Source organism: Amblyraja radiata, chromosome 16 (assembly GCF_010909765.2).
Source record: "Amblyraja radiata isolate CabotCenter1 chromosome 16, sAmbRad1.1.pri, whole genome shotgun sequence".
In the NCBI taxonomy this organism is placed as follows: domain Eukaryota; kingdom Metazoa; phylum Chordata; class Chondrichthyes; order Rajiformes; family Rajidae; genus Amblyraja; species Amblyraja radiata.
The window spans coordinates 9,228,379-9,253,054 of NC_045971.1; the positions used below are offsets into that span (position 1 = coordinate 9,228,379).

At 43.0% G+C, this 24,676-nt stretch overlaps 1 protein-coding gene across 6 annotated transcripts in view; it reads right to left on the reverse strand.

Annotated features, from left to right (window-relative positions):
* The window catches only part of rara (retinoic acid receptor alpha), a 541,920-nt gene that overhangs the window by 282,556 nt on the left and 234,688 nt on the right, over positions 1–24,676 (reverse strand). For 5 of the 6 annotated variants that reach the window (XM_033035045.1, XM_033035043.1, XM_033035044.1 and 2 more), the window contains one exon: positions 22,548–22,608. The gene's annotated coding sequence lies outside the window, so the exon portion shown is untranslated. Of the gene's footprint in view, positions 1–12,613; positions 13,036–22,547; positions 22,609–24,676 lie in introns of those variants that run through there. The other variant, XM_033035046.1, reaches the window with a different exon arrangement.

Below are 24,676 nucleotides of genomic sequence, written 5' to 3' on the forward strand. Positions count from 1 at the left end.
GACTGATTGTGTCCCTTTCTTCAAAAGGGATTCATTGGCTATAAAGAATTTGCGGACTTCCTGACGTTGAGAATTGTACCTAATACCAGTTTTATACCAAGATGTTTCATCTCAGAGTTTGGTGCGAGCACACAGTACTTACTGTAATCCTAGTCTGAACTAGGGTTTCGGCCCGAAACGTTGCCTATTTCCTTCGCTCCATAGATGCTGCCTCACCCGCTGAGTTTCTCCAGCATTTTTGTCTACGTAAACCGAATAGTCCATTTGTTTTCATCTCACAAGGTAAACCAGAGCATATTTGCCCCCCCCCCCCCACCACCCTCTTTCCCCCATTGCCTGTCCCCTTCCATGCTCCCTCCACGCTCACCTCCCTCCAGCTTTACATTTCATTCCTCCTCACCTTTCCATATCTGACACCCGTTTGTCTCTTTTACACCTCCAGCCCTTATCACTTACTCCATCCATCTGCCAGTTACCCTACCCTCCACCTTTACCCAACGATCACTTGCCAGGTTTTGCCCTTCCCACACCACTCTTTTCCAACCTTCTCCCCGCTGACAGAAGGTTCCTGACCCACAGCATCGTCCATCCATTCCCTCCACGGATGCTGCCTGACCAGCTGAGTTCCTCTAGCAGTTTGTTTTATGCTTCAACTTGAGCCTTATACGGGCATACAATGGCAATGTGTACCGATACAAGATCACTGCTTAAGCCAAGCTCCGTAAATCCAGCCAAGTTCAATCCTGTCTTCAGCAATACCTAGCGATGCACTGGAGTTGCTCCAGAACTAGTGTAAATGCAATACATGATTTCTATCAAAATACATTTTTGGCAGTCCATAATGTCCCTTCTCCAAAGTAACTTCTATAACATGAATATAAATTCCAATCCCAAATTGATCCCAGGGAGAAGTGGCAACAAGCCAGAAGTAGGCTTTGCACTTCATTTTTTCAACTTTGGGCTGTATTTTGCTTGACATTTCCAACAGAAAGTACACGCATCATCTGGAGATTCTTTTTTTAATTTACAAAGCTTTGATATTTGATGTGCACAAGATGATGAGAAAACTAGATCACAAGCCTCCCCAAAAGATGCTAGAAAATATGCGCAACTTGAGATCAGGGCGTGTACATACTGAGTTCCCAACCAACATCAAAGATGTCTTGGTATTCATTAAAGATTTACAGTATTCAAATACAGACAACTCCTTGGTGCATAGATTTATATTGAGAAGTTAATGCTGCTGTTTATGTGGATGGTTATGGTGCAGAGGCTTTGTTCTGATGCATCAGATCATCTGACCTAGAGAATAGTCCAAACCTTACATCTTCCCGTTCAATATAACGCAGTCTCATCGCCACTACTGAAGTAGTATTGGAGAGATACACACAAAATAATGAGACCCGAAATGTCATCCATTCCTTCTCCCCAGAGATGCTGCCTGTCTTGCTTAGTTACTGCAGCATTTTGTATCTACCTTTGGTATAAACCAGCATCTGCAGTTCCTTCTTACACACCTAGTGTTGGAGACACATAGAACTATAAATGTTGCAATTTTAAGTGAAACACAATGTGCTGGAGTAACTCAGGGGGTCAGGCAGTATCTCTAGATGACATGGGTATGTGACGTTTCAGACTCCTGTGTCTGAAGAAGAGTACTATTGTTGCTGATTATATTTGTTTATCGTAAAATCTTTTTATTCTTTCTACAAACTTTATGCATTGTTATTACTATTCCTCTCCAAAACGTACATATTCACAGAAAATTTTACGACACAGAACAAGGCCATTACTTTCCCTTACTAGATGTAGGAGCTTGCAGGTCTTGGTTGATCAAGTGGACAGGTACATACTGCCTAAAATTGAGAAAAGTTCCTGCCTCCATGATCCTTTCAGAGAACAAGTTCCAGATCCACTAGCAAAAGAAAAACATCTCACATCCAATGCTTTTACCATTACTTCATAGTTATTCCCTCTGGTTTTTGACCTCTCTGCTTAGGGATTCTCCTATACAGTCCATCTAGTTAGCTTGTAAAACTCAATTATGTTTTCACTCAGAATCATCTGTTCCACAGAAAATAACCCCAACTTATCCAATCTTTCCTCATGGTGAGAGAATGTTTGCAGTGCTGGGAACATCCTCATAAATCTACTCTGCACCCTCTCGAGTACAATCACATATTTCCTGTAAAATGTGGTGATCAAATGTTTTCACAGCACTCAAGCTGTGACTGAGAATTTCATGCAGTTCTAGCATTATGCCCCTGCCCTTGCGTTCTATGCTGTGACTAACAAAGGAAAGCATCCATATTTCTTTCCAGCCACCCATTGATCCACCTGCTCCCTTTATAGATCCAAGGATGGATATTATTACTGCCGTGTCTTTTGTGTCTATCTTCCGTTTAAACCAGCATCTGCAGTTCCTCCCTACATATTATTATTGCCGTATAACTCAACTGAACTAATATACAGCATTGCACAATGCCTATTCAAACACATTTGCACACAAAAATTAATTTTCAACAGTAAGATTTAATCTTATGTGGCACCAAAGCAATTTTACTACTTGCACATCCCTGCGAGTATATTAAGTTACAACCTCAAAGGTTGGTACCTCAACTAATGATCCACATATTAATATACCAAGACTAAAACAATAAAGCAATAGCAAATCAATGTGTTGAGACTGTTAGGTAAATAATAGCCCTAATATGTCCCAGAGGCAAGTTTATTTTACTTATTCGATATAATGGTTAGAAAGCTTTTCCAAGGATCCCTCTGTTCAGCCCAGAATGTGCCTATTTCCTGGATTAAGATGTTGAAAGATAAGTCCTTGTGAATTCTCCAAGAGAAGACCCGAGGGCAGCATTATTAAAATATTTGGTCTGCTTCCATTTTTTTTTTTTGCATTTTGTTTGAAAGTAGAGTTGGCTTAGCTTTGCCCACATTAGTTCAATCAAAAAGATACAGACACAAAATGCTGGAATAACTCAGCGGGGCAGGCAGCATCTCTGGAGAAAAGGAATAGGTGACATTTCACGCTGAGACGCTTCTTCAAACTGACCCGAAAAGTCACCTGTTCCTTTTCTCAAGACGCTGCCTGATCTGATGAGTTACTCCAGCATCCTGTGTCGACCTTTGGTGTAAACCAGCATCTGCAGTTCCTTCCTAAACATTTAGTTCAAACAAAAGCAGGGTCTGGACTTAGTCTTATCCGCAGCTTTTGACAAAGCCAACTCAATGTCATTTGCACTCAATTACCCAGACATTCCTTCTTCCGAGCCACTATCACAGGATGAGCCTGTAATTTACTTAATTTTAAACAGAATTTCCTAAACTATTTCACCTCCGCCAGAAAGAGCAGCCACGAGACAATGTCCATTTGCACCTGAATCTCTTTGACATTTGAAGACATAACCATTCTCTTCCAGCAGATAGGAAAGTGAGGAATAATGTCCCATGATCATTGACTTTGAGTTTGCCTGTTTCTCTGCAAGGATTCAAACTTGATTGTTGGGATTGAGGTGTATGATTGCACGGGGCAACTTATTCATCTATTTAATGAAGACAAGGCAATTAAAGTATTGGATCATTTATCTTCTAAAATGTGGTTGCACTCTAGTGTAATTCATTCTTCACTCATTATAAATTTCAGCCCATCCAAAGCACGACGTGGGTTGTCTCAGGATACTGCGGCACATAGATCAACTGGTCATTTGGCGGCGGCAGGTGGAATTTAATCCAGACAAGTGTAAAGTAATACATTTTGGGAAGTCGACTTCTGGAAGGACATTTACAGTAAATGGCAGTGACCTTTGTAGCAACGATGTGGAGGGACCTTGGGGATGCCTGTCCACAGCTCGCTGGAAGTAGCGAGTCATGTAGATAGTGTAATGTGTTTGCCTTCACGGGTCAAGGCATTGAGTAGAACAGTTGGGACGTCATGTTGCAGTTGCACTAAAACATTAGCTGGACCATGCTTGGCGCGCTATGCACAGTTCCGGTAGCTACACTACATACGATACGGTAAACCTTTATTCATCCCCGGAGGGAAATTGTTGTCTGCCTACATGAAGGATCTGGTAGCATTGGCAAGAGTGCAGTGAAGATTCACCAGGATGCTGCCTGGGGTGAAGGGCTGTAGTCTTAAAGAGAAATAGGATAGGCTGGGTTTATTCTCACTGGAACGTGTTCTCACTGAGCAGGAGAATCTCGAACTAGAGGACACAGGTTTAAAGTGAAAGAGGAAATATTTAAAGGCGATCTGAGGGATGACAGTTTCTGCACGGTGTTATGGTTATCTGGAACAAGCTGCCAGAGGAGGTGGCGGAGACAGATATTAGTACAATGTTTAAGAGAAATTTGGACCGGTCTTTAGATAGGAAAGGAGTGGAGGGATATGGGCCTAATGCAGGTGAATGGACTTAGCACAGGTAGGCATAACAGTCAGCATGGACGAGGTGGGCCCATTTCTGTGCAGCTAGTTTCGACGATTCTAAGCATATTGGGCAGAAATTGAACTTGGAATGCCATTTCTTTTAATGTTTACTTTTTTGATATCAATTAAATCTGTAAAATCTACTTTAACATATTCCCACAAGGCAGATCTTCTGGCTGCTATGAACATACACAATGCTCACAACCACTTTGACTGGTGCTTAGCAGATACTAAGGAGCAATTGACAAAGCTATAACACTGTTAAAATAAAGTAGTCTAGTGTCGTGCGATATATTATTCCTTAATTTCAAACATCCAAAAGTTTCATCCTTTGGTAAATAATCAGGTAGCAATTCAGTGAATCAATCCTACTTCAACTTTTTTCAACTGACACACCATCGTATGGAGGGTCTCGACTCGACCCTACCATTCCTTCCCTTCAGAGATGCTGCCTGTCCCGCTGAGTTACTCCAGCATTTTGTGTCTATCTTCACCATAGCTTTTTTATATTTACATATATATATATAATATATATATATATTATATATATATATACACACACAAACACACAAAATACATATGTGTGTGTGTGTGTATTTATGTATGTGCGTATGCATGTATGTGTGTGTAAATATATGTGTACATATATGTGTATATGTATGCACATACATATACACACACTTATATACATACTCGTGTATATATACACATACGCATCTATAAACATGTACATACACAAACACACACTCTATTCCTATGCTACACAGAGAGGAAACCAATTGCCGCAGGCAGCACATTGAGGGACAAGCTGAAATTAATTTTTGGCTCGTGGCACGAATTTTAAGATCAATTAGTGCTATAGCTCATTTTCACATGCACTTGGCAAACCTGTGTGAGTGAAAAATATCCACCTTGGGAAAATGCAAAAACAATCCATGCCACACTGGTTGAATCATTTAAAAGATATATATTCTTAGGACTTCATTCTTTTCCCTAACTTGGATGTGAAAGGAAAAAAAAAAGACTTCCAGGCAAACCTTTCTTTTGAGAGGGGTGGGAGGAGGGGGTAATCAGTGATAGTCAGTTTACTAGGTATTTGCACACCCACGATAAAATCTTCCACAATGTCCTTGGTCCTTTTCCCCAAAGCAAGAGAAGCATCTCTCAAAGTCGCTCCCAGGAAACCCAATTGTGTGTTCACCACTCACCATGCTGAGTGCAAGGCAATATGAGGAGGAGATTAGGTAGGTTGACAAATGCTCTCTTGCATTTCTACATGTGTATGTTAGAGAGCATATTAACTGTTTACATCACGCCCTGGTTCGGCAACTCAAACCCAATGAACGACGGAGATTGCAAAGGGTGGTGCACACTGCCAAGTCTATCATCACAGGCACTGACCCAAGACAGACACAAAATGCTGGAGTAACTCAGCAGGTGAGGCAGCATCTCTGGAGAGAAGGAATAGGTGATGTTTCAGATCGAGACCCTTCTTCCGACGGAGAGTCAGGGGAGAGGGAAACTAGAGGTACTGACCTCCCCACCATTGAAGGGATCTATCGGAGGCACAGCCTCAAAAAGGCAGCCAGCATCATCAGGGACCCACACCACCCTGGCCACGCCTGCCATCAGGAAGCAGTTATTGGAGTCTGAAAACGGTTACTTCCCAGGTTCAGGAACATTTCATAGAGTCTTAGAGTTATACAGCGTGGAAACAGCCCCTTCAGCCCAACTTGTTCACACCAATCAACATATCCCATCTTCACTAGTCCCAGCTGCCTGTATTTGGCCCTTATCCTTCCAAACCTATCCTATCAATGTTTTTTAAATGTTGTGATAGTACCTACAGATAGTATCTTCCCTACAGCCATCGGGCTATTAAACACAACAACGAATAAGCTCTGAGCTCTGAACTGCAAAAGACTATATTATTATTGCACTATATTTGTTACTTATTGAACTTTTTCTCTTTTTTTTCTCTTCCTCCGTTATGTACTATGTTTACATATTCACATATTCTGTTGTGCTGCAGCAAGTAAGAATGTCATTGTCCCATCCGGGACATATGACAATAAAACTCTTGACTCTTGCCCCAACTTCCTCCTCTTGCAGCTCATTCCATATACTTATCTCCCATTGTGCAAAAAAAGTTGTCCCTCAGGCTCCTATTAAATTATTCCACCCCCCTAGCCTTAGAACTATGATCTGTTTCTTGATTCCCCTACTCTGGATAAAAGACCCTATCTATTCTCATTATCTTATACACCCCTATAAGATCATCCACCATCCTCCTCTTCCTCCTCCTGAGCTCCAGAGAATAAACTCCTCGCCTGCTCAATCTCTCCCTGTAGCTCAGGTCCTCGTTCTAGCAACATCCTTGTAAATCTTCTCTGCACCCTTTCCAGCTTAATAGCATCTTTCCTATAACTGGGAGATGAAAAATGAACACAATACTCTAAAATATGGCCTCACCAATGTCTTGTCCAATGGTCACATAAAGTCCCAACTTCTATATTCCAGACTGATGAAGGCCAATGTGCCAAAAGCCTTTTAGACCACTCTATTTATCTGACGCCACTTTCAATGTACTTGCATTCCTAATCCTTCTGCTCTCCAACACTCCCCAGAGCCCTGCCATTCACCGTGTTGGTCCTGCCCTGGTTAGCTTCTTCCCAACTTCCACAAACACCAACTAAACTATGAACTGTTTTAGTTGCATTTTGGCCTTTCATTGCTGTAACATTATTATTTTTTAAATTTAGTGATTATTGTCCCCTTTATTCTTTTATCGATGAGTACTAATGTTTACAGACTGGTTACGGTGTTGTAACAATAAATGTAATTGTTCCATTTTTCGGTACGTATGACATGAAGCATTCTTCATTCTTGAATGTCAGACTCACATGCACGCCTCCACTTCTTCTGTGGTCTGTCTGAGAGTCAGCTCCAGTCCTCTACTAGAGCACCAACAATGGCACAGAGGACTGTGGTGCTGCAGGTAGCAAGGCAATTTCACAGCCAACCATTCCATCATTCACCGTAACAACATATTGATCTCAGAATCAGAATGGTTCCAGCCTAGGAGGCTCCAGTTTGGAGATAGACACAAAATGCTGGAATAACCCAGCGGGCCAGGCAGCATCTCTGGAGAGAACGAATGGGTGACATTTCGGGTCAAGACCCTTCTTCAGTCTGAAGAAACGGCACCCATTCCTTCTCTCCAGAGATGCTGCCTGTCCCGCTGAGTTACTCCAGCTTTTTTGTGTCTATCTTCGGTTTAAACCAGCATCTGCAATTCCCTCCTACACAGGCTGGAATTTGGACTATCTAATCCATACCAAATCCAACTAAGCCTACTCCCTTGACCTCTCCCCATAGCCTTGCAAATTCTTTCCTTTCTGACACATGTCCAGTTTATTTTTCAACACAACAACTGAATCTGCCTCCACCACTTCCCAGATGACGAATTCCGCACTCTATCGACACAAAGGGTAAAATGTATTAATCTCATGTCACTTGCGATTCTTTCCCCATTCACCCTCATTCAACGATCTCTCCCGCTGAACAATAAAACTAAAATATACAACGTCTTCTTTTCGCAAACAAAAAAGGCCGAGGAGCAGAAAATGTACAAGATTTAGGCTTTACAAGCAATCTTTGGCATTAAAGGGTTAACAACTTCCACTAAAATCTGCCCTGTTTGAATGGGAAACATGCACTGCATTGTCTGAGGCACGAATAAAGTTCGATGTGAATTATAAATGTACCACAGCAGTGATAAATTCACTCTGGCTTGGATCTCCGAGTACAGTTCAAAGCCATTAAAAACAGTAAATACTTTTCTCTCTTAACATTATTCAAACCTGCCAGTCCAAAGAATCGGTCAAATCCAATTCATCACAGAGCATGTGGTAATCCTTTTGGAATACAGAAAATTACTTCCAGATGTGGACCCCAGTAATATTTTTTTAAAGTTTGCCCCTTCTTCTAAAATAAATCATAAATTACCCAAACATATCAAAGTTGAGCTTTCCTTTAAAAAAAAAAAATCACTCATAACCAACTACAAAGTTGTCTGCTGAACTCGAGTGAACTGATGTTTATTCTTTTTTTAAAAGCTGGCACTCGGTAATCCGAGTTTAATAGAATATTCTGTCAACATTCTGCTCAAAGCATAGGATTCATGCTCCAGCACTTTTTCAGGAAACAAGGAAACAGCCTTATCAGACATTGGAGAGAGACAGAGAGAAATAGAAATACTAAACTTGGAACCCTGACAAGACTTGTTGGCCATGGAACATTTCAAACAAAGGCCTCACATCCCATTTTTACAGGGAGTGCACAAATTAGGCCCTGGGATTTACAGAAGGTGGATGGCTGGCTTGTAGTTTTCTTGGACTTAGCATACATCCTAACCCAAATAATGTCTCAAAAAGTAAGGCTGAACTGTATTTTGATATTAGAACATTGCTAAAATGCTATGAAACACAATTCCAAAAATACAAGAACTGATTAAGAACAGAAACTAGAATAAATACCACAATAAGTTACTTTAGATTTCAGTTTTTGCAGATGGCCAACTGTAGCAGGGCTACAAATTAGTCTGGGTTAATGGTTCTGTGGCACCGGATATGTGATGTACCAGGACTGATGTTATTACAGTCCCCCGATTTATAACTGACTTGGATCATGAAGGTTAATTTAGCTCAAACAAAAGAGAGAGCAAGGGATGCTGCCTGACCCGCTGAGTTACTCCAGCACTTTGCTTTTTTTCCATAAACCAACATCTGCAGTTTCTTGTTCTACAAATGAAGAGATTGGAAGAACCTGGGCAATGTAAGGCCCTGCAATCAGGGGGTAATTTATCAACAAACACATTTCAATTACGGCTCAATTTATAGCCATCCGCAGAGTTAAGCAGCATTTGTAAGCAGCATTTCCTTGGCTTGTTTTGAAGGTTGCATAACCAGTGTTCAGAGATTGGGATGATACGATCGACACCAAATGCTGGAGTAACTCAGCGGGTCAGGCAGCATCTCTGGACAAAAAGAATAGGTGACGTTTCGGGTCAGAACCCTTCTCTTGGGATTAGATAATCCTCGGTAACAAGAATTTTAGCAACTCCACCACAAAATACATGCACTATTAATAATTAGCGCATGGGTGGGACGATCGCAATTCATCTGGATGTATTCAAGAGAGTTAGATATATCCTCGGGCTGACGGAATCAAGGGATATGGGGAGAAAGCAGGAACAGGGTACTGATTCTGGATGATCAGCCATGATCATATTAAATGGCAATGCTAGCTCGAAGGGCCGAATGGCCTACTCCTACACCTATTTTCCATGTTTCCATCTGACTCAGTCCACACGAAACCAGCAGGTCCTGGCCCTATCAGATTGCACGGTCCTAGGTGAATAAGCTGCTTTGCAATGAAATGCACATTTGTGTGTGTTTAAATTCTGTCAGTTCCCTTTGCACTTGGAGATTCCTCAGACACAGCTTATTCAATCACGTGTCCACGTTCTCATGACTTAAACGAGTGTTGACATGTACATAACCAAAATGTGTATTCTTTTAATAACTTATTTTAGTTTAAAAATTGAATAATGGTAAGATTCAAGATTCAAGAGAGTTTATTGCCATGTGTCCCAGATAGGACAATGGAATTCTTGCTTTGCTTCAGCACAACAGAATATAGTAGGCATGAATACAGAACAGATCAGTATGTCCATATACTCTACAGAGATGACAGATATAAACATAAAAAACGAATTATGAAATCAATGTAATTTAAACTATTTTCTCCATTAATAACATTGAGAAAATATGTGCAGAGTTTGGCCAACTTTTGATCTCACCACCATTTATTCACTTGCATTTTCCCCACTGTTTTATTTCTCACCGACTTTACCACTTTGTTCCTGAAATGTGTTGTGTTTCACAGGTGACATTCCCTCTGTGATACCTGACCAGTGGACTACCCTTTATTTGCAAGCCCATTGAATGAACTAATCACCGGACTGATTGCTCACAAAGAAACTCTCAGGCCTGGCCCTGGCCTTGCCCATAGTCGGGGGAGTTTGATCGGGCTAAATCATCTAACAAGCTTTCTTTCTTTTGGACGAGTTTTATCACTCCAGTTGAGAAGCGCTAAACGAGCAGAGCAATGTTCACGTTTATGACCTTTCTGGCTTTGATCTTATCCAACAATGTAAAGAACAATGAGATCATAAAACCTGTAGGACAGTTTGGACAGATTTGTGTAATATAACCAATGCAACAGAATCGCTATAGAATGGTCAAACATAGAAAGATGGTTTGCACAATACCTTATTCCATACATGAAAGAGCGAAAAAGGGAGACTTGCATGTTTAGAGCACAAATCAGAAACTTAAGGTATCCCTAAGTTGTTGTCAGCCAGACGGCTTCTGAAGTGTTGCCACTGTTGTCATGCAGGAAGTGTGAGAACTGAGTTGCACACTGCAAGCTCCCACAAATAGCCAGTGATAATGACCAGATAAGTGTTTTTTGTCATATTGACCCAAGGATAAATATTGCTCTGGACACTGGAATATCATCCTTCCTTTTCTTCAAAATGGTGTTATTTAATGCTCATTTTGGACCATATATGTAGGGCTTCACTTTAATACCTTCAAAGCTGTAGTTCTGCCTCTCCATTGGAGAAAGCCTAGATATGCGCTTGAGCGTCTAGTGCAGGGGTTCCCAACCTTTTCCGTCCCATTTACCCCAAGCAACTTTAATAGCACACAACAATGTTATTCCACTTATTTATGAACAACTAATGATGAACAGATATGTGCCTGAACTAGAACCAAACAGTCAGTCAATGAGAAAAAATATGTACAAATCCAGAATCAACAAATTTACCCCCTGGGTAGGTGAAATTGACCCCAGGTTGGGAATCCTTGCTCTGGTGAGACTCCACAATCTTCTGAGTCACAAAATCAACCCTCGCTGACACAGTCGACCCACGACAGAGTCTCTAACCGTTAGTTCAATGACTTCCAGATAAATATGTCTTGCAGACCAAAAACGTGAACATCCAACACATATTCCTTTACTTCTCCTCATGTAACGTTGTGAGTAACAATCTTGGGACAGGCCAGTGAATCAAGTCCTTGCAGAGCCAAAACATACATTCTGAACATCATCAAAACACAACCTACATTGCGTTTGTACGGGAATTAGATTATTGCTGTTTTCTTCCAGAATTATATATGTACGCAACCAGTTTCGCACCAAGCAGCAAGTCTTTCAACTGCAGATCAGCTTGCCATGTTTACCGAGACTGATTACAAGAAAACTGTTCTCTTCTATCTGTTCCCTGCATGGAGTCTTAACAAAGCCCAGGTTCTAATTTACACTTTTTTTTTAAACATACCATTACATCCACATATACTAGGACTGGGGCCAAACATGTGGGACAAGGGCTTCATTAACCATTAGTGTGGTGACCCTCAAATATCACATTTAAAGCAGCTTGAAAAGGGATCCATTAGTGAACCATCTCGGGCAAAACAATCTAACGAGCCTTCTATCATGCATACCTCAATTCAATCAAGTAAGGCACATTAAACTTCTCTGCTGCCCCACTTTTCCCACCATCCGGATACCCAATAAACATTCATTTTAATTTGCACGTTCCACACACATGTTGGATGTTTGGGAATTAAAACAATCCGAAGCAAGAGATGAGATCCTCGCTCGCTCCACGGCGTTACAACTCTCTCTCTCTCCTCTTACTCCCTCCCTCCCCAGCCTTTACATTTGTATTTGGCACAGCAGCTGGAAAAATATCAGCAAAACTCTTCGTCTTCTGACAGACCGGGGCCAAGAAGCAGCCTTCAGACACTGCTCCGATTCCCAGACTGATCGAAAACAGAACAGTCTCGGCACTCCGAGACTTGAAACGCGGCCAGTCAGTAAACATGCAGCCTGGAAACACACGTTATCTACATCTCCTTTCTCGGCAGCGTCACCGACCCCCCTCCCAATACTCTCACCCTGGTCTCCACTCCCCCCCCCCCTCAATCCTCCACCAGCCCCCTCTCTACCACCCCCCTGCACACACACACACACACACCTTTCTTTAGGTGCTCAGAACATCCTCAAGAAGGAAACCTTCGCGGTGGTAAAGTTTGCACCGACCTTGTGTTTGGGATCCTAGCGCTCACTGGCTGGTATCAAATCCATTGGACAGAGAGCGGAGTGTTGTGGAGGGGCAGGCAGGTTACCGTGTAAACTTTGGGAACAGGAAAAACAAAATTGTAACACGAGAACTCTGTCGATGTCATCAGCCCGTCCGGGAGGGAGGGAGGCTGTGAATGTTGCCTCCCAGCTCAACACACACACACACACACACAGTCGCTTCACCCACCTGTCGAGCGGTGCTAGGGATTTGCCAGCTTCTGTGATTTCCTGCCTGCCTGCCCGACCGGCGTTACAGTGTGTGTGTGTGTGTGTGTGTGTTAGCAGAGGGATTACAGTGAGCCAGCAACGTTGTGGAACGCCACAGATACTGCTCGGCGCTTCGGGAAGGAGGGGGGAGTGGAGTGGATTCGTTCAGCTCTCCTGATCGCTTTGGGGATTTAACCTGTCGTTGCCCGGGCCGCACAGAACCAGTGATTCCAGGTTCGGTCCTGGCTCCTGGACAGAGAGAGGCAGAGAGAGAGAGAGAGAGAGAGTGACAGAGGGAGACAGACAGACAGAGAGAGAGAGATAGAGGCAGAGAGAGAGATAGAGGCAGGGAGAGAGACAGAGGGAGAGATAGAGGCAGAGAGAGAGATAGAGGCAGGAGAGAAGACGAGGAGAAGAAAGAGACACACACCAACAAGTCGGGCGAGAGAGAGCGAGAGAGGCTCTCTGCAAAAAGTCTGTGCTTTTTCAGTTAGACAGAAGAGGGATCGTTGTGCTTTGAACAGGAGGTGTTGGACGTGAGTGGGTTGTTTGGGAGGGAGGGGGTAAGGGGGCTGTGTGTTGGGGTGGTTGGTTGGGAGGGAGGGGGGGAGGTTGTAGAGTGGGAGTGGGGGTGTGAGAGGGATGGTTGGATGAATGGGGAGGGTTAAGGATGTGGGGAAGAATAGGACACTGTGTTGCACCCACAGTAGAACAGCCCCTCTGACACGTAGTGAGACCACGGCTCACGGAGAAGGGTGACTGCATCTCCACACGTGTGACATGTGTCCCCAACAGGCAGAACAGTCGCAAAGGAAAACAAATGTCAGGCGAATCAGCTTAAAAACCCCATGCTTGCTCGAGACTCTTGTAGTTCCACACTAAAGCACGGCACTGTGGCTGAGGGGAGAGCAGAAGGTGGGATTTTTACCCACAGCAAACATCAGCCAGGCAGTGAGAAAACCACCTCAAGCGCCAGTTATAAATGATCCACGCTGTCACCAAAGCTGCCCTGCCCTGAAGATCAGCCCTTTTTTATTTCACCATCCAGAGAAAATCACACTATTTTCTCAATTCGTCTACCTTGGCATAAAAGTCAATTTTGTAATTCCTTTTCTTTCTCCAACAAGGGCCAAGACACCATTAATCCTCTCTTTGAGGCTAAAGGTGAACTTTACCTGGTGTGTTTTGGCTTCCAGGTTCTGTGGGTAGTTCTGTAGATAAACAATGCTCCTGGTTTTCAGAATATTTTTTTTTAAAAACGCAGCCTCCCGATTCAAAGCAAGCTGCCAGAGTGATTCTTGAAAGGAAGATCATCCTGAACAATCAGTCTGAGGAAGAATCTCGACCCGAAACGTCACCCATTCCTTTCCCCCAGAGATGCTGCCTGTCACGCTGAGGTACTCCAGCAGTTTGTATTTCACTTCATCTATTATCATTTGACTTCACAGGCAACTGAACCATCCTAGCAAGAACGAGAGAGCAGTCCTGAGCTACGAACTACTTCATTGGAGACCCTCAGATTATCTTTGATCGGCCGTTATCTTGCACTAAACGTTATCCATGTTATTCCCTTTATCATGTATCTGTACACTGTGGATGGCTCGATTGTAATCATGCATTGTCTTTCCGCTGACTGGTTAGCACACAACAAAAGCTTTTCACAATACCTCGGTACACGTGACAATAAACTCAACTCCAACCCAACTTTCCCCTCCCCTCCTGAAGTAATTGTAACTCCATAATACAAAGTATTACTGATTATTAATTTATTGTATTATTAGTTGTTGTATATTTATGTGTTATTGTGTTTAGTTTAGTTTAATAATAATAATAATAATGGATGGGATTTATATAGCGCCTTTCTAGATACTCAAGGCGCTTTACATTGCATTATTCATTCACTCCTCAGTCACACTCGGTGGTGGTGAGCTACTTCTGTAGCCACAGCTGCCCTGGGGCAGACTGACGGAAGCGTGGCTGCCAATCTGCGCCTACGGCCCCTCCGACCACCACCAATCACTCACACACATTCACACACAGGCAAAGGTGGGTGAAGTGTCTTGCCCAAGGACACAACGACAGTATGCACTCCAAGCGGGATTCGAACCGGCTACCTTACGGTTGCCAGCCGAACACTTAGCCCATTGTGCCATCTGTCGTCTAGAGTTTAGAGATACAGTGCGGAAACAGGCCCTTCTGCCCACCGGGTCCGCGCTAGAAAGGAGACGAGGAAACACTTTTTCTCACAGAGAGTGGTGAGTCTGTGGAATTCTCTGCCTCAGAGGACGGTGGAGGCAGGTTCTCTGGATGCTTTCAAGAGAGAGCTAGATAGGGCTCTTAAAAATAGCGGAGTCAGGGGATATGGGGAGAAGGCAGGAACGGGGTACTGATTGGGGATAATCAGCCATGATCACATTGAATGGCGGTGCTGGCTCGAAGGGCCAAATGGCCTAATCCTGCACCTATTGTCTATTGACTAGCGATCCCCACATATTAGTACTATCCTACGTACACAAGGGACAATTTTTTACATTTACCAAGCCAATTTACCTACATACCTGTAAGTCTTTCGAGTGTGGGAGGAAACCGAAGATCTCGGAGAAAACCCACGCCTAATGTTAATGGGCCTATTGAGCTACAGCTGGTTAAGTGTTCCATTGCTAGTACATATGGCAGTTAAACACTCTTGACACTATTAATTTATTTAGAAAGTATAGAATTATATAGCACAGGTGGGAGGCATTTAACCCACTGCCTCTGTTGGCTGGTTGGTAGTGGGCTCCACTGGATAACTCTTTCCCCACAGCACCTAGTAAATTTTCAAGTTTACATTTATTTCCCCTTTACACATTATTATTGCTTTCAGTACCGCTTTTAAAAGTGGATTCCTGGTTGTAATAACTATTTCTCATTGCATAATTTCCCGACCAGAATTTTGCCAATTTGCTGGAATCTAGATTCATCATTGACCGATCCTTGTCCAGTGGTTTCATCCAAAGCTCTGACGAGGATATGATTGCACTGGAGAAAGTGCAGAGGAGATTCACCTGGAATGGAGGACTTTAGGATTGACTAGATGTGTGGAAAGGAACTGCAGGTGCTGGTTTATACCGAAGATAGACACAAAAGGCTGGAGTAACTCAGCAGGACAGGCAGCATCTCTGGATAGAAGGAATGGGTGACGTTTCGGGTCGAGACCCTTCTTAGGGTCTCGATCTGAAACATCATCCATTCCTTCTATCCAGAGATGCTGCCTGTCCCGCTGAGTTACTCCAGCATTTTGTGTCCATCTTGGATAGACTGGACTTGTTTACCTTAGATGTAAGAGGCTGAGGGAGGGACCAGATAGAGGTACATGAGACTACGGAGGCATAGATGCGGGTAGCAGGTAGGTAGTCAAAATCCTTTTCCAATGGTAGAAATATTACAAAAAAGGGGGCAGAGACTTAATGTGACAGGAATGAGTTTTTAAATGGGGATGTCATCATGTCAGGGGTACTTTTCGTTTGCACAGAAAGTGCTTGATTTCTGCCACCGGAGCTGGTGGAATCAAATGTGATTACTATGTTTAAAGGCATTTAAACAGACACTTAAATACGCAGGTTATGGAAGTACAGATGGAATTAGAGTCAATGTGCAAAAAGGGTGGCATGGACATGGTGGGCTGAATGGCCTGCTTCTACACTGTACAACTCTATGAGATCTGAATGACATCCAACATATAGTGTTACTCAGTCCTATCTTACCTTATGCAAATGGAGAGGCATAATGATCCGATTCTAAGCTTACCATTTCATTTGTCCAGAGTCCATCATCCAAATCCTTTCTGACACAAATGAACTGCAGTGCGCACAAACTAGTGAAATTTTTAAATCTGCAGTTTCTGCGGCTTATAATAGTGCCTTCATTTCATTACCTAATGCATAAAAAATTTAACAAAGCGAAATTTTTGAAATATTTTATTGCTGATTGCAAAGATAAATACTTCAGAGAATTTTAACATCACGCTATATTTAGAGTGGAATAACAAAGTCTAATCCTGCTTGAAGTCTTATTGAAGGGTGCTCATGTGGTCCTGACTGATCCAAGTATGCAGTGCTTGGCAGCTGGAACATGGTATTACACTTCAACATGACCTGTCCATGGATCTGATCCTGAAAACTGAAAACAGCTGCCATCACCTGTGCACCATTAATTATTCCAGCACATGTTACGGCCTGAAAGATCGACCACAATCAGCTCGGCTTCCAGTGCAAGGCACTTTACACTGCTAGCGTAGTAGTACCCCAGCACTGACAATGCAACGTGGGATGGGGCAGCTAAGAATGCTGTTTCAGTTGGCATCCGGATGACCAAATATTCCTCAGCCCAACAGCACAGGGTTTGTTGCAAATTCCTGCCCCATTCCCCATCAAGATACGATGGCACACTGGCTTTTCTGGAGCCCAATCCCAGGGGCACCTGCATATCCCATTTCAATTTACTCTAATGCGTTGCAGTGAAATGATCCAAGCATGAAATTTCAACCTATTTTTGGCATTCCACAGAGTGCGTGGGGCTAACTCGCAAAAGTACATGTGCAGCATCGTTACTTTATTCAAGAAGTTCTCGGGAGAATCTGAGCGAAAAGTTTTATTAACCATGTGGTTATCGTCTGGAATTCATAATGGCACAGTATGAGGTGGTGTCAATTAAGGTTTTTATAAAAGAGTTGAATGAGCTACAAGGGAAGAAAGCATGGATTTCTCTACACGTAGGAAACACTGACTATTTGAATGTAGACACAAAATGCTGGAGTAACTCAGTGGGACAGGCAGCATCTCTGGAGAGAAGTAATGGGTGACGTTTCGGGTTGAGACCATTCTTCAAACTCCAGCATTTTGTGTCTACCTTCGATTTAAACAGCATCTGCAGTACTTTGGTAGACAAACGTGCTGGAGAAACTCAGCGGGTGCAGCAGCATCTATGGAGCGACAGAAATAGGCAACGTTTCGGGCCGAAACCCTTCTTCAGACTGAAGAACCAGTCTGAAGAAGGGTTTCGGCCCAAAACGTTGCCTATTTCCTTCGCTCCATAGATGCTGCTGCACCCGCTGAGTTTCTCCAGCACTTTTGTCTACCTTCGATTTTCCAGCATCTGCAGTTCCATCTTAAACCAGCATCTGCAGTTCTTTCCTACACTGGCTATTTGAATGGCCTGTTACATGTACATGGAACAGTGCAGCTCAGGAGAAGGCCCTTCGGCCCACAATATATGAGCCGCACATGATGCTGAATTAAACTAATCTCTAACGCCTGCAAGTGTTCCATTATTCCTGCATTTCCTGCACATTCATGTATCTATCTAAAAGTCTCTTGAAAGTCAGTATCACAACTGCTTCCACCACCACCCCTGGCAGCGTATCCCAGACACCTAACACTCCGTGTAAATATAAACTTGCCCCCACACATCTCCTTTAAGCTTTCACCCTTTGACTTACCTGTACCCTCCAGTATTTAACATATCCACCATGAGAAATAGGTTCTGACTATCCAAGTATGTCCAACCTCTTCTTATTGCTAATGCCCTCTAAGCCAGGCAGCATGCTGGTAAATATGTTCTGCACCCTCTGCAAAACCTTCACATCCTTCCTGTAATGAAGTTACCAGTCTGAAGAAGGGTCTCGACCCAAAACATCACCCATTCCTTCTCTCCAGAGATGCTGTCTGTCCCGCTGTGTTACTCCGGCACTTTGTGTCCATCTTCAAATGACGTCACGCGCTCCAGACGACTGTGCGGTCGAATGAAGTCGTGCGCGACCTTCGCGAGACCATTGAGGCTCAACGCGCGTAAAGGACACATAAGTGGGACAGGGGTTTACTCCAGCATTTTGTGTCTACCTAAGAATTGCATACAATACTTCAAATGCAGCCTAACCAAAGCTCCACGGCCAAAAACAATGGACATTAACATTTTTGCTCTTGCATGAGATAGTTTTAATCCTCTTTTACATTGAAAAGTGCCTTAAATAGATATTTAGTTGTACTTGCTGATCACTATCTAATGCCTACACCTTTCATGGAAAATGCCCATGCACGCAATCCAGATTAGATTCCACATAAATGCTTTCCACCGTAGAACTGCCAACTAAGAGTGTATGGTTTCATAACTAGAGAATAGCTTCCAAGCCTCCCTGGGACAACACTGCAGCAAGAGGCAGAATATTAAGAGAAGAACAATAATTACTCCCTCTCTTGCCTGACAACCACAAAAGCCCGCTGCACCACACATCAGAGACCCAGAACGAACAACCATTTTGTAATACAAACAGAAAGTGGGATTCAGATCACATTTCCCTGTGATCTCTGTGGGCAGGGCCAATCAGTTGAAGGGTGGGTGGTAACTCTACTTCAGAAACATTCTCAGCCACATTCAGCAACAATTTTCATTTTGGTTTTGATAGGATTAATCCTAACTTTGGCAAACTATCAAGTGGGGGAATATACAACCACTAAAAATAAAATTAAGCAAGACACTTATGCACTGTTTTATTTCGATATATGTTTCTTTGCTTGGAGAGGAAACAGTACAATCTGACCCCAAATGAAAATTTCCCAAAATACTCTTTCACTTTGATCTCATACATATATACATTCGGCAATATTCTAATCTTTGACTCAACATTGTTCCTTTTGGCAAGCCCATGACTTCAAACACAGCTTCCAAAGGCTTTTGTTTTTTTTAAATATGGAGGTAAAATTGGTAATCTGAACCAGTTGGAGCTGAACACAAGACAGACGCAGCGATTCATCACTCGCTGCTCCAAGGAGAGATGTGACAGTGGCCATTCAAATTTTTTTTTTAAGTCAAAGGAAGAATTTCCATTTAATTGCAGCGCCACAGCTTAAAATTAGTGTCAGGAACTGGAATCTGAAAGCTGGTGTTGATAGGGAGAGTTGCCAGGAATCGCAGAATCGGATGAGCAAAGCATCAGATGACGGGAGTGCACTTTGTTCCATCTGTGTTATGAAGTTCAATCCCATTGTTGATTCTACATTTTAGCACATGAACTTGAGCGGGATTTGTTCTGCTGACCTACCAGTCGACAAAACAGACAACCAATGCTACCTGCCTAGAACTAAACAGATCATTGCTCACCTGGTGATAATTCTCTAACGGTCTGCTGGAGGTCATCCCATCATTATTCAAGGTTGCTGTACATTTTACATACAGCACTTTGTAAACTCTTCAAGCTGTGCTGAAACACTACTCTTTCAAAGCTATCAGCCCAGAAGGAAGCCATTTGCCCCATCATACCTGTACGTTGCTCTGAAAGAAAGATGCAGTGTGATTCCCTTGTCTTTGCTATTCTGTGTCTTTTTACTGAATTTTGTTTTCACAGTCGTATACCTCTTGAAAGCTATTTAACCATAAGTTTAGTTTAGTTGAGTTTAGAGAAACAGCGTGGAAACAGGCCCTTCGGCCCACCGAGTCTGCGCTGACCAGTGATCCCCGCACATTAACACCATCCTACACACACACACACACGGGACAATTTACACTTATTCCAAGCCAATTCACCTACAAACCTGGTCGTCTTTGGACTGTGGAAGGAAACCGAAGGTCTCGGAGAAAACCTACGTGGTCATGGGGAGAACGTACAAACTTCATACAGACAGCACCCGTAGTCGGGATCGAACCAGGGTCTCCGGCACTGCAAGTGCATTAAGGCAGCAACTCGACGACCGCTGTGCCATCCTGCCGCCCTGAAGTATGTATGATGTTCATTCAAACAGCTACACAAAATATTCTAATGCAATGGATTCATAATCCAAAACGGTCAGTTTCTTCCCTGCGGTTATCAGGCAACTGAATCATCCTACCACAACCAGAGAGCTGTCCTGAACTACTATCTACCTCAGAGGAGACCCTTGTACTATCTTCGATCGGACTTTACTGGCTTTATCTTGCACCAAGCGTTATTCACGTTATACCTTCATCATGTATCTGTACACTGTGAACGGCTCGATTGTAATCATGTATTGTCTTTCTGCTGACTGGTTAGCACGCAACAAAAGCTTTTCACTGTACCTCAGTACACGTGATAATAAACTAAACTCAAACTTTTCTCTCTCCTTCTGGTGATCAATTGAAAAGATACACTCCTATTACTGCTGGCTATTTAAATAAAGTATCCTTTTAAACTAAATTCCTCTATTTCTCACATTTTTGCCTAATTATTAAGAAAAAATTTGCTATTCTGAAGAATATAAAACTTTCTAATCTCTGCCCAGTTAAAGCTTCTCATTCCCTTGTATCATTTTAGCAAATCTCTTCTATGTTTCCCATCTTTGCTGAAGTAGGACAACCTGCGGCATTATAGGCTGCTGTTGATCATTAATCCCACCCCTCCTACTGATCCCGCTTTTTTATCTTGCATTGTATCATTCATGATATCATCTGTGTGTTAACATTATCAGCTTCAACCTTTCCATGTGCAGCTCTGACGGGTGGAAATAAGTTCCCTTTATAAAAAACAATGAATGATTTGGGTGAACACATTTCAGTCTTTGGCAACCTTCTGCTGATGATGATAACTAATGCACAACAGAGTTGATGGAAAACAAAACAGTCCCATTCAGGGAAATTGGTTTGACATCAATACAATCACACTTTCTTAGCCAAGTATGTTTTGCAACATATGAGGATTTGATTTGCCATTTACAATCATACCAATAAAAAGCAACAGAACACACAAAATACATTTTAACATAAACATCCACCACAGTGACTCCTCCGCGTTCCTCACTGTGATGGACGGCGAAAAAAAGTTAAATCTCTTCCCTTCTTTGTTCTCCCGTGGTCGGGGGCCTCGAGCCTTCAGTTGACGGGCCGAATTTGGCTCCCGTAGCCGGTGGTCAGGGCCCTCCGCGTTGGGGCGATCAAGCTCCTGCATCGGGGGGGATCCCAGCTCCCCCGCGCCGAGCGATCGGACCCCGGGTCTCTTAGGGGCTGTCCCTCCATCCACTCCTTAACCATCCACTGTTTCCTTCACACATCTCAATCTATTGATGGTTTATGTAGACTATTGATGACTCTATAACACGTTTTCAAGCTTCTCTTCTATTTTAGCTTCCCTTGGGTATGAATGACGATTTACCACTGAAGAAGGGTCTCAACCCGAACCGTCATCCATTCCTTCTCTCCCGAGATGCTGCCTGTCCCGCTGAGTTACCCCAGCTTTTTGTGTCTATCTACCTTAAATACCTCGTCCACATACCAGGGAATTCCACAGTCCCCCTATTTAACTTACTGGGGCCTTGCAATGTTGAATCTTTGGCCTAGGTTTCTGATTTGCAGTTTACTCTCAGCAGATATGGGGAAATTGACAATGAAGTCGGTGAAAAGGAAATGCTGGACAATTGCATGTCTGGCAGTCAACCTGCTCCCTCCAACCCTCGGCCTCTGGTGAATGTAAAAATTGCTCGCAAAATGTTCAGCCCACAACATCCACCCACCGCAGGAAGGCTGACAACAAGGAAGAACAAACTGAAGGAAGATGTGCACTGGGAGCTCTGGTTAAGGAAAGAAAATATTTTGAGTTTCGCTCAGCAAAAGATATGATTGCAGTTACATCCCCACCCGAAAATTCAGTTCCACATTTCGTGATTTGTTTCATAAAGATATGAAGAAAAGACAAACTTACCATGTAGCTGAGAGATTTATTGCATTTTCTAAGAGTTCCGACGTTCAAGCAAACAGGAGTCCTACAAACATGAAATGTCAGTTAGTGTCCATTTCTTTAAGAAAACATTTCTTTAATAAACAAGTAAACACATTGATATGATTATCAATGTATTGGTAGGCATCGTGCTGCTCTGAATCATGCCTCCACCGTCTTGCAATGGGATTGATCGGTTGTATGCGTAGGAAGGAAGTGCAGATCCTGGTTTAAACCGAAGATAGACACAAAATGCCTCAGCGGGTCAGGCAGTATCTCTGGAGGGAAGGAAGGGGTGACGTTTCGGGTCGAGACTCGAGAGGGTTTAGACTGAAGAAGAGTCTCGACCCGAAACGTCACCCATTCCTTCTCTCCAGAGATGTTGCCTGTCCCGCTGAGTTACTCCAGCAATTTGTGTCTATCTCTGATCAGTTGTATATATATATGTATGCGAGCTACCTTATCCATGCAGCTTTTTGAGTACATTTATTGAGTACTGGCTGAAACAATCAGAATAACTTGGGTTTAAAACTTAGTAAGACTTTATTTTGGGAAATGTAACCAAATAAACCACTGGACTGCTATTATTGCCTTTAACACCTTTAGTTTAGGGAGATGAAACTTAGCTGGGATGAATATTCTGGTTACAGTTTACGTGCATCTGTTCGAAGAGCACATCTATAGATTTTCAGTCGTAAGATTAGCCTTGGTCGAGATGGTTTGCAACAATGAATGGCTTCCTGATATCAGGAAGCATCTTGCATGGCTGTTTTGGTGAAGGTTTGGGGAGACATGAATACTATGCATCTAACCATAAGGCGTTCATCTCTTCGAGAGGTGAGATGAGGAAATCGGAAAGATAAAAAACACGCCATGATCCTTTTCACAGTGATTTAAGGTGACCCGGATCCAACTAAGATTCCAAAAATAAAATGTGAAGATCCCGAAAAGGTGCATGACAGTCTTTAGAAACAGGCCCTTCAGCCCACCGCGTCCGTACTGACCACTGACCACACTGTACACGAGCACTATCCTACACACTGGGGACAATTGGCTTTTTAAACAAAGCCAATTAGCTAATTTTCCTCACAGTGAACACCGTCGCAACTCTCACGGTCTTGGGTTGATGTATGGGGGATACCCAATAAGAAAATAGCAACTACATGAATGTATCAAAAATAAACATACAATTGTTACTCGTCCAGGCACAATCTCAAGATGATCCTGCATTTTTTTTGTTCTCTTCCTACTCACTCCTAAATAGGCAAACTTGGGAGGCTGGAATATAGGCATATGGAGCCTTGAAGAGATTGCTTAAGTATTTCCCCCCCCTGCCCACACCCCATCTCCAACAGAACCATGCAGGAAACCTGCCATTACAATCTGGCATTCATGAGGGCACAGGGGATATTCATGGAGTAGGAAGGAACTGTAGATGCCGGTTTAAACCGAAGGTGGGCACAGAGAAGGGTGAAGAATCCTGAAGAAGGGTCTCGACCCGGAAAGTCACCCACTCCTTCTCTCCAGAGATGCTGTCTGACCCGCTGAGTTACTCCAGCTTTTTGTGCCTATCATCAGAGATATTCATGGTGTTTCCCCACAAATTCCATTCAAAAATGTAGTAAAAATGCACAGCAAAATGGCAAGCAAGTTTATCTCAATGCTGAATGTCATTACAAGACTTCACGTGTTCACTATTGCCATGACCTCATGGTATTTTCAGTGCCATCTATCAGCTGTTCAGATATGCATCATTTGATTAACATATAAGAGCAAACACAAGCACACATCGAAAGTCGTTGCAATAACTCAAAGAGTAGGTGTTTTGTAACATTCACTGCGAAACGTGGGCATAAAACAACATTCTTTAACTCCAAGGCATGGAACGCTGGAACCTGTTCCTGCCATCTCTTTTATTTTGTTTATCTTTTGGTCATCTGGATCATTGGCTGGCAGAGAGATTACTTCCTGCTTCCAAGTCCCTGCCAAAAGTGCTCTTGAGTCAGTGGTTAAGAAATGCAGACATCGGAAGGGGATGGATGACTCATTCTCCCGCTAACCTTTGCACCTTGTGGCAAAGTACTTGCCTTACATTTGGCAGTCAACTGTCAATT